The sequence below is a fragment of the Furipterus horrens genome, unplaced genomic scaffold (genome assembly GCF_987537825.1).
Source record: "Furipterus horrens unplaced genomic scaffold, mFurHor1.1.pri manual_scaffold_1, whole genome shotgun sequence".
Lineage (NCBI taxonomy): Eukaryota > Metazoa > Chordata > Mammalia > Chiroptera > Furipteridae > Furipterus > Furipterus horrens.
The window spans coordinates 169,520,112-169,530,955 of record NW_028327171.1 but is presented as its reverse complement, the minus strand read 5'-3'; the positions used below and the strand labels follow the sequence as shown (position 1 = coordinate 169,530,955).

General features: G+C 36.8%; 1 pseudogene; it reads left to right on the top strand.

Moving 5' to 3' along the window:
• The first annotated feature begins 1,974 nt into the window (after positions 1–1,974).
• LOC150022260 (peptidyl-prolyl cis-trans isomerase A pseudogene) lies at positions 1,975–2,370 on the top strand (annotated as a pseudogene).
• Positions 2,371–10,844: the final 8,474 nt, after the last annotated feature.

The window sequence follows — 10,844 nt, the reverse complement described above, 5'->3', positions numbered from 1 at the left end:
AAACCAGTGGGGGTTGGGGTGGAGGTAGAAACTGCCAATCTCAGCAGAGTTCGCTTGTTTAAAGGGCCCCCATGGTCCTAGAATGTGCACAGACCCACGCACTCTAGGAACGATGGCCAGGGCAGCAGCTAGAGGGGCACCAGTCTGGTGCGAAAGTGGGAGAAATGCCTGGAAAAGAGGCAAGTGCTAGGCAGATGGCATTGTTCCCTCTCAGACCCCTCCCCCACCTACAGCGCCACAACGTGGTGAAACAGGTCACCCTGTACTGATGAATCCCTAAGGCTTCGCCCCTTACAACGTAACAGGAGCAACAGCTCTACCTGGGATGCAAAGGCAAACAAACACAGGAGCCTGTCAGAATGAGGAGACAGAGAAGTATGGCCCAAAAGGGGAAACAAATCAAGGTTCCAGTGGGAGAACTAAGCAACGAGGAGATAGCCAACCTAACAGATGCAGAATTCAAAACACTGGTGATAAAGATGCTCACAGGCTTGACAGATATGCTTGAGAATGGCAGACACTTAAGAGAAGAAGTAAAGGCTATCCTAAGTGAAATGGAGGAAAATCCACACAAAACCAATGGTGAAGGGAAGGAAACCAGGGTTTAAATCAATGATTTGGAACAGAAGGAAGGAAAAAACAGCCAACCAGTGCAGAATGAGGAAGCAAGAATTGAAAAAAAATGAGGAAAACTTCCCAAATTTTGCGAAGGAGATGGACATATAGGTCCAGGAAGCATGAAGGGTCCCAGGCGAGCTAGACCCAGAGGAGACCACACCAGGATGCATCATGACTGAGATGCCAAAGGTGAAAGATAAAGACAGAGTCCTGGGGGCAGCAAGAGAGAGGCAGAGAGTTGCCTACAGCGGGTTGCCTATAGGACTATCAGCTGATTTCTCAGAGGACACTTTGCAGGAAGGGACTGGCAAGCAGTATTCAATGTGATGAAAGGCAACCTACAACCAGGACTACTCTATCCAGCAAAGCTATCATTTGAAATAGAAGGGCAGATGAAGTACTTCCCAGACAAGGTGAAGCTAAAGGAGTTCATCATCACCAAGCCATTATTACATGAAATGTCAAAGGAACTTACTTAAGAAAAAGAAGATCAAAACTATGAACACTAAAATGACAACAAACTCACAACTATCAACAACTGAATCTAAAAAATAAAAACAAAATCCAACTAAGAAAACCAGAATATGAACAGAATCATAGGTATGGGGATCATTTGGAGGGTTATCAGCTAAGAGAGGGGAGGGGGAGAAATGGGGAAATGATGCAGGGACTAAGAAGCATAATTGGTTGGTACAATATAGACAGGAGGATATTAAGAATAGTATAGGAAAGGGTGAAGCCAAAGAACTTTTTTTTAAGTATATTTTATTCATTATATTGTTACAATAGTTCCAATTTTTTCCCCTTTGCTCCCCTCTGCCCAGCACCTCCCTCCCCCAGCAATCCCACCCACTCCCAGTCCATGCCCATGGGTTGGGCATACAAGTTCCCTGGCTTTACCCTTTCCTATATTATTCTTTTTTAAAATAAATAAATGAATAAATAATTTTTTATAGAACTTATATGCAGGACCCATGGACATGAACTAAGGGCGGTGGAATTGTTGGAGGGAAGGAGGGTACTGGGCAGAGGGGAGCAAAGGGGAAAATAATTGGAACTACTGTAAGCATAATCAATAAAATATACTTAAAAAAAGGAAGAGATAGTGACATAGTCCCCCTAAATATATTGATAACTATCCAATATTTGGAGACAAACCCAAAAAACTATTGCAAACTAGTTGGGGAATAAAGTATGCTTTTTGTTAAAGGAATATCGACTTTCCAAAGAACACTGGAATATATTAACTCATTCGTTTTGAAATTGAGTATTAAAGCATGAATTTTTTTATGAGGAAGAAAAGTTATGAACTAGGCCTTGCAGAGCCACCTGCCCCAGAGCTTCCTGCTTCCAGCCATGGTCAACCCCGCCATGCTCTTCAACATCGCTGTGGATGGTGAGTCCTTGGGCCACATCTCCTTCGAGCTGTTTGCAGACAAAGTTCCAAAGACAGCAGGAAACTTTCGTGCTCTGAGCACTGGGGAGAAAGAATTTGGTTATAAAGGTTCCTGCTTTCACAGAATTATTCCAGGATTTATGTGGCAGGGTGGTGACTTTACACGCCACAATGGTGCAGGCGGCAAGTTCACCTACGGGGAGAAATTTGATTATGAGACTTTCATCCTGAAGCACGCAGGTCCCGGCATCTTGTCCATGGCAAAATTGGACCCAACACAAACGGTTCCCAGTTTTTCGTCTGCGCTGCCGAGACTGAGTGGCTGGATGGCAAGCATGTGGTCTTCAGCCAGGTGAAAGATGGCATGGATGTAGTGACAGCCATGGGGCACTGTGGGACCAGGAAGGGCAAGAGCAGAAAGAAGATCACCATTACTGACTGTGGACAACACTAATAAATTTGACCAGTGTTTTATTTATCTTAACCATCGAACCATTCCTTCTGTAGCTCAGGAGAGCACCCCCTCAACCTTATCTGCTTGAAATGTTCTATAATTTTCATGCTCTCACCACAGTTCATTGGGTTCTATATTTTCCTTACCTTTTCCAGGCCTAGCTGGATAACAGAGTTAAGTTTAGGATTATGAAATAAAAACTAAACAGCAACAATAAAAAGAAGTTATGAACTATAAGAGCTCAAAGGGACCTTAGCGATAACCTAGTCCAGGCTTCTTTCCAAGACAGAAAATCATCCAAATTTCCTTAAATATACATCACCTGCTCTTAATCTATGGGATCAATCAGTCTGTATTAATTTTCTCATGGCTTAAGATTATATATGACTCATTATTCTGAAAACTGGTAAATAAAGAGAAAGAATCAACAATTTATCTTGGCTTTTCTGTCCTAATTGTAATTCAAGGTAACAAAAATTGTTGATATGGGAAAGATTTTCATAGAATAATTCCAGCTAATATATGAAGAAAGAATGATAGAAGAAAATTGCCATATTTCAATTATAATGAAATAATGGAGCTAGGAAATAATCATCAGTGACCACTGAAATCATTAAGTAAAAAGCCAATGGGAAATTTTATAATGGATAAATCAAACTGACCTCATTGATCAATTTTAGTATCAGAAAAAAGACAACCAGATATTATATGCCTCCTAAATGGTACACATAGGAAGTATACAGAATTACCTATAAAGGATATTTTAAGAAGAAAAAAGAACTGACCAATCCTCTAGATCTATGTGCCAACTTATAGGATGAGTTCAGATGAACAAGTTCAATGACACCATGAGGATAAAATTAGTAAAATCCAGAATGTGGGAAACTCTAACACCCGAGTTTCTTCCACTAATAAATTTGAAAGAAGAGTGAGAATCTATAGATTCAAAGAGACCTAAAAAACATGTAAATAATTACAATGTGTAGAACTTTTTCAGATTCTTAATTTTAACAAATCAACTGTTAAAATAATGTTAAGAGACAATCTGGGATATCTGAATGCTGGCTACATATTTGGTAATATGAGGAATGATTATTAAATATTTTAGGTGTGCTAATGGTATTTGATTATGTTTTTCAGAAATTCTTATGGAGATTCATACTTATTAAGCATTCATAATTTTAATATTCTGACTTCTGGAATTTGTTTCAAAATAACATGGGGCAGAGGGAGAAAGAAGTGAATGAGAGGGAAAAGAGTGGAAGCAAGATTGACCATGTGTTGATAACTGTTGAATTTGGGTATTGGGTTGGAATTTAACATACTATTTGCTTTACTTTTTAATATATTTGAAATTTAAACATTATTTTTAAGAGATTGAAGTAGCTAAGTGTTTACTGGAACTAAATTACTGCCAATACATATTCATTGAAAAATCAAGATATAGTTTTTTGGTTTTTTATTATGGTAAAATATAGATAATATAAAATTGATAATTTTAATCGTTTTTAAGTGTACAGATCAGTACACTTAAGTACATTGACATCTTGTACAACCATTACCACTCTTCATTTCCAGAAACTTTTCAGCATTTCAAACAGAAACTCTGTAACCATTAAACAATAACTTCTCTTTTTCCCCTCCCCTCAGTCCCTGGTAGCTTCTACTTTCTGTCTCAGTGAATTTGCCTATTTTAAGTACATCATATAAGTAGGATAATATAATATTTATCTTCTGGCATCTGGCTTATTTCACTTAGCATAATGTTTTCAAGTTTCATCCATGTAGTATGTATCAAAATTTCACTCCTTTTTAAGGCTGAGTAATAATCTATTGTATGTATTTATATACCACATTTTGCTTATGCCGTCATTTTTTATAGACATTTATGTTGTTTCCACCTTTTGTTTATATGAATAATGCTGCTATGAACAGAGGTTTAAAACTATCTGTTTGAGTTCCTGCTTTCAATTCTTTTGAGTATACGCATATACCTAGAAATGAAATTGCGAGATCATGGTAATTCTTTGTTTAACTTTTGAGGAACCAAGCAGCAGCTACATTATTTTACATTCCCACCCATAGTGCACCAGGATTATAATTGCTCTATGACCTCACCAACAGTTGTTATTTTCCTTTGTTGTTGCTGTTGTTGTTAATAGCCATTCTAATGGGTGTGAAGTTGTATCTCGCGTTGTGATTTTGATTTGCATTTCCCTAATGTGCATCTTTTCATGTGCTTATTGACCACATATATATCATGTTAGGAGAAAGAGCTTTTCAGTTCCTTTGTCCATTTTTGAACTGGGTTGTTAGGTTTTTTGTTATTTAGTTGTAGGAGTTCTTTACATATCCTACATATAATTCCTTATCAGATATATGATTTGTAAATATGTTTTCTAATTCTGTGGGTTGTCTTTTCACTTTCTTGATAGTGTCCTTTGATGTACAAAAAATTTTAATGTTGATGAAGGCCAGTTTATCTACTTTTTCTTTTGTTGCCTATACTTTTGGTATCATAGCCAAGAAATCATTGCCAAATCCAATGTCATGAAGACTCACGCCTGTGTTTTTTCCTAAGAGTTGTATAATTTTAGGTCTTACATTCAGGTCTTCAATCCATTTTGAGTTAACTTTTGTGTGGTATAAGAGTCCAACTATTTTGTATGTAGATGTCCTATTTTCCCAGCACTATTTGTTAAAAAGAAGATAAAAGTTTTTATTTAAGAAAACTAAAAACTATAGTTCTATATTTCTTTGTAAAAAAATAATGAAAGATCTGGAAATATACCCACTACACTGTTAGCAGTGACTACTTCTGGAAAGAAAAATAATATTGGGAAAGAAAATATACAAGAGATATGGTTTTTCCTCTATATTATGCTATAGTGTTTCAATTATTTGTAAGCACATATGCATACATATCATATAATTTTTTTAAAAGATAGTTGTGTGTTTTTCCCCTGTTTGTTTTCAGATAAAGTTGGTTGGATGTCAAAACGTGAAATGAGTAGGCCAAGGGTCAATATTTTGGTAGGCTAGAGGTTCAAATTCAATAAAAACCCTGAAGCAGGAGAACTGTAGTGTGGGAACAAATGATCAGATCTCAGGGTAATGTCATTTGTCCAGATGATTTGGCAGCAGTAATAGCAAACAGAGATAGTTAAGAAGACTTTGTTTGAATTCTTAACCTTCCACCTACCCCCTGGACTTATTTTGTTTATAATCTTCAGGTATATTTGGAAAGCATATGTTTGGCTGATATATGTAAGAGTTAACTGGAGACTCAGCAGTCCCTGTGAGCTTTGACAAAGCAAAGCAGCCAGAGTTAGAAAGAATCTCTTATGCAATGGTTTTTTGAAAGATGCAAAGTGAATGATTTTGCCCAGACCAGAGGGATTTAATAGCAGAGTATCAGGTGGACAGAAAAAAAGGCTTTTAACTTTACATTAGTTAGTATACATTCTATTCTAAAGTTTTCACCAAAGAAATTGGAAAGCAGTCTCAAAATTGCATATTGATAAATAAAATGCTTGTTTAACAAGTAAATGATTGACATGTGAATCAGAAGGAGGAAAGAAATGAAGACAAACTAAATAATAGTAGGCAAATACCAGTAAGATTTTGGACAAAATACAGTGGGTTCACTGGGGAAAGAAAGAAAAAGAAATGGATAAGTACCCTGAATAGCCAAGAAGTATGAATCCAGAGCCTATGACTTTTACCCTCCAGTAAGCAATCAGTAAAACTGATTCATCATTGAACTGACCGCTCCTGTTTCCTGGCCCTCACTCTATTCCCTTTCTGGCCAACACCCTATCAGTAGTGATTCTCCTCTAGCTGCCTCTTCCTGCAGGGTGTTCTAGCCTAAGAGCAACTTGGAGACAAACCTGGAAAGATATTCTAGCTTTTCTTCTAGAAGTCAGTGTGGTGCAAAAAGTGTTCTGTTGCTTTCTGCTCAAGAGCATTTCAGCAGCACTACAGTATATCAACTCCTACGTCTCACTGCCTAGAAATATCAATCTTTAATTCTGATAACTGCTATCCAGTTTCTTAAGTACCTGGCTTTTTTCCTGTCCTCCCAAATTCTGAGTAACCTGTGTGAGCCTGGTCCTATGACCTAGTTAGCTGGCTAGTATACCTATTATGCTCTTGGAGATCATGTTATCATGTTAGAATGCATCCCTGCTACTTAACTCCATGGCCTTGTAGTAAACTAAGATCCATAATGAATGACCATGTAACAGTGGGCACCTCAGCTGCCTGAATTCCAAAATCAAGGCTCCATCCCATGTCCTTGATTTCTACTTCTAGATTAATGACCCATACCTGGAATCACACACAGTTTTACTTCTGTATGAGTTTACTACTGCTGCTATAACAAATTACCACAAACTTGATGGTTTAAAACAATATAATTTTATTAGTTTACAAATTTGAAGGACCATAGTCTGAAATGGTCTCACTGGGCTAAAATCAAGGTATGGGCAGAGCAGCATTCTTTCTGGAGGCTCTAGGAAGAATTATTTACCTTGCCTTTCCAGATTCTGAAGGAGGCCTGAGTTCCTTAGTTGGTGTCCTCTTTCTATATCTTCAAATTCAATAACATCCAATGTAGAATATTTCTCATGCTGCATCACTCTGACTCCGCTTCCAATGTCACATCTCCTTCCCTGCCTCTAACCCTCCAGCCCTCTTTCACTTATACCCTTGTGATTAAATTCAGGATAACATTCTATCTCAAAATATTTAACTTAATCACATCAGCAAATTTCCTTTTGCCACATAAGGTAACATTCACAGGTTCTGGGCATTAGGACAGGGACATCTTTGGGGAAAAACATCATACTGCCTACCAACAGTACCCTCTGAAACTTACCAGAAGAAGTCACAGCCTTTCTATGGGGAACTAAGCTATCACTTCAGGCCCTGAGTTCAACTTGAACTCCTCATTCGTGGTCTTCCCTAGCCCCTTCCAGTTCATTCCCCAGAGGTCTCGGCATGCTATGCGATGATCAAATCAGATTAACTGATGCTGATCAGATATAAGGATATGGTGTGAAAACACATTAATAGGCTGCTTTGAGCCAAAAAGTTGAAAGATAGTAAGGAAATGGGGTGGGGACAGGATTTGATTAAAGCTAACTCTTGAGAAATTAAAATTGTTAAGATCTTTAATAACTATATATAATTTGCTATAATCTAATAAGTATTTAGAAAGATTTCTTTTTAATTCTGTCCATATTGTTGTACTTTTTTTAAGATTAGAACTTGAGCTTTAATTTTAATTAATTAATTTATTTTTAGAGAGAGGGGAAGGGAGGGAGAAAGAGAGGGAGAGAAACATCAATGTGCAGTTGCCTCTTGCACACCACCAACTGGGGACCTGGCCCACAACACAGGCATGTGCCCTGACTGGGAATTGAACCAGCAACCCTTTGGTTTGCAGGCTGGCACTCAATCCACTGAGCCACACCAGTAAGGGCCGTATTGTTTTTTATTAAGGTACTCTCTATTAACTAAAGGCTATGGGATGAGCAAGCCAGAGAGAGGAAGGTCTGATAATAAATCTTTACCCCTAAAGCTGAGGTTCTTGCACTCTCAAAGTAGACAATGGTGGGGTAAGAAAAGAGCAAAACACAGAAAAGCATGATCCAGCCCCACATATATCAGTTTTACTAAAGAATAATAAAGGGGAGAATTAAGTAATTTAATTGGTAAGTACTGTAAAAGCATTTTAAATTATACCAATCTCTAAAATATAATGATATAAATATTGTATGATTTTTTAAAAGATAAAATAGAACAAGGGCCTATTTCACTGGTACTTTAAAGGGATTGGTTTGTGCTTCTCTGCTGGTAGGAGTTCTCTGGTAGAACAACTTGAGGGGACTCCCTTAAATGGTCAAGAAAGACAGATGGAATCTGGCCATAGAAGAACCTGGAACAACTGATAGAATTTGCAATTAAATAACATGTGGCTGCCATGAACATATGGCCATGTCCTGAAATGATTGACCAGCCCTGTAACATTGTACAACACTGAGAAAAATTATGACCAGATAAAACAAATGCTTCTCTGTATGTAGCTTTCCAAACAAGAATGTTCTCATCATGAGGGAATGGGACCCTCTAAATCAAAGCCTTCAACTACTATGAACTTTGTTTTCCTTTCCTGTAGTCATTGGTCATGAATGTTTGACTGTGTTTTCTACTTCAAGTTCAAATACAAATTTTTACATGTAAAACTTGCACATTTTGCTTATGCTCTCCTCTAATTCAAATCAAGAAAGGCAAGTACTCTAATTTAATCCTTGAGGCTTAAATGAACCTTCATGCTTCCACTTACAGACCCCATGTTATAGAATGTGTCTCCTTGACGTTTTGCCTCTGAAAACCACATTTCTCTTAAAATTACTAGACAGTCAGGCATCACTACTTTGTCAAGTTCCCTGGCTTGGGGACATGACATAGGAAATTAACCTTGGTATCAAAGTTCATAGTGCAGAAATTCTTAGAAAGGTGAAATGGGTAAAGAAAAGTTGAATACTATGTCTGAACAAACTACATAATGGAATAATTATGTAGTGATGTAAAAAGTTGTCCAAGGAAAGAGTGATCTGTGCTGTGTAAACATGTTATTCCTCCATAAAGTCATAATAATCCAAAAGTAGAAAGAAAATAAAGTATTACTTACTATGATGTATTATACCATATGGAAACCCTGTAATTACCAAAATTGATATAAGACCCTCATGTATCACATGGCACTAGGACTAGGAATATGAGTCTTAAAGACTTCACTGAGGCTAGAGTAGCAGAAAATTTTATAAACAAGAGTCCTCTCAAATATTTTAGCAGCATTGTAAAATTTCTTAACACAGGTTGAATATATGGGTCCACTGAATATGGATGGATTTAATTTCTTGAAAGAGAATAAGGACTTTTAGTTGTAACTGATTGTCTTTAAAAATAGGTGGAATTGATATAACACCTTCCTATTACATACAAGAAACTCCAGACAATATATAGATAAGAAGGTATATGCACACAATGCTTTAAATGTCATAAAAAAATTAAAGTTTGAATATAATTTGAAAAGTATTGGGTACGGTTATTGCCTAAAAGAATGCTAAAGTCCATCACCAAGGTCTGAAGTTCAACCTTTAAGAATGCTTCCCTTACCCCTGGCTGGTGTGGCTCAGTGGATTGAGCGTCAGCCTGCAAACCAAGTGTCGCTGGTTCGATTCCCAGTCAGGGCACATATCTAGGTTGCACGTCAGGTCCTCAGTTGGGGGCGCGAGTGAGAGGCAACCACACATTGATGTTTCTCTCCCTCTTTCTCCTTTCCCCTCTCTCTAAAAATAAATAAATAAATAAATAACAGACAAACAAATAAATAAATAACAAAGGAATAAATAAATAATGCTTCCCTTCAAGTAATTAATGCAAGCACTATAGAAGGGATAATGTAATAAATTTTATCAATTATTGTAAATTATTAAAACTTATATATTGGTTTTTTAATGTTTTAAGTAACTCATGCATATAATAATATATCAAATACTATAGGTGTGAAAAAAAAGTTAACAGTTACTCCCTTCCTTCTCCAATTCCATTGCTCAAAAATTTACTGAGTGCCTACTAATGGGCCAGGCATGTTCTAGACAATGTGGATACAGCAATGAACAAAATAAAGTTTCTTTCCTTCATAGATTTAGAGTCTAATGTGAGAGCTAAACAAACAATAAATAATTCCAGGTGGCAACAAGAGCTATGAAGAAATATAGATATATATAAAGGATCTAGGAAGGCCTCTCTTAAGCAGTGATTTGAGCAAAGAGGTGAATGAAGGAGAGATATAAGCTAAGTGAATATCCAGGGGAAAGGTGTTCTGAGCTAAAGGAACAAAAAGTGCAGCCCTGTAAGGCGGAATATGGTTAGCAGGTTGGAGGGATAGCAGAGGCCAGAGCACATGAAGCAGAGTGATCAAGGAGTTATCTTTTTATCCATTTATAGAAACTCTTTGTATATACCCTGTATAGTTATGCTACCAACTAGATAGAGTTACATTCATTTGTTTCATTTACTTTCATTTTTAGAAATTTTTTAATTAAAAACGTTAAAGTTTTAAATTTTAAAAAATTAAAAAAATAAAATTTAGAAGTCAATTTACTTTGATAAATGGTTTGCATGATTCTAAATTCAAATCTGCAAAACAAAGTATATTCAAAGGAGTTTAGCAACTATATTTGCTCCCTCAAGCCTATTTCTTCCTCCATAGGGAACCATCTATGAACATTCTAGTTTTTAAGTATAGGAAAACATTTGTAATTTTCTCCTCTTCTTCTCTGGAGGTAAATGGCAGCATACTGT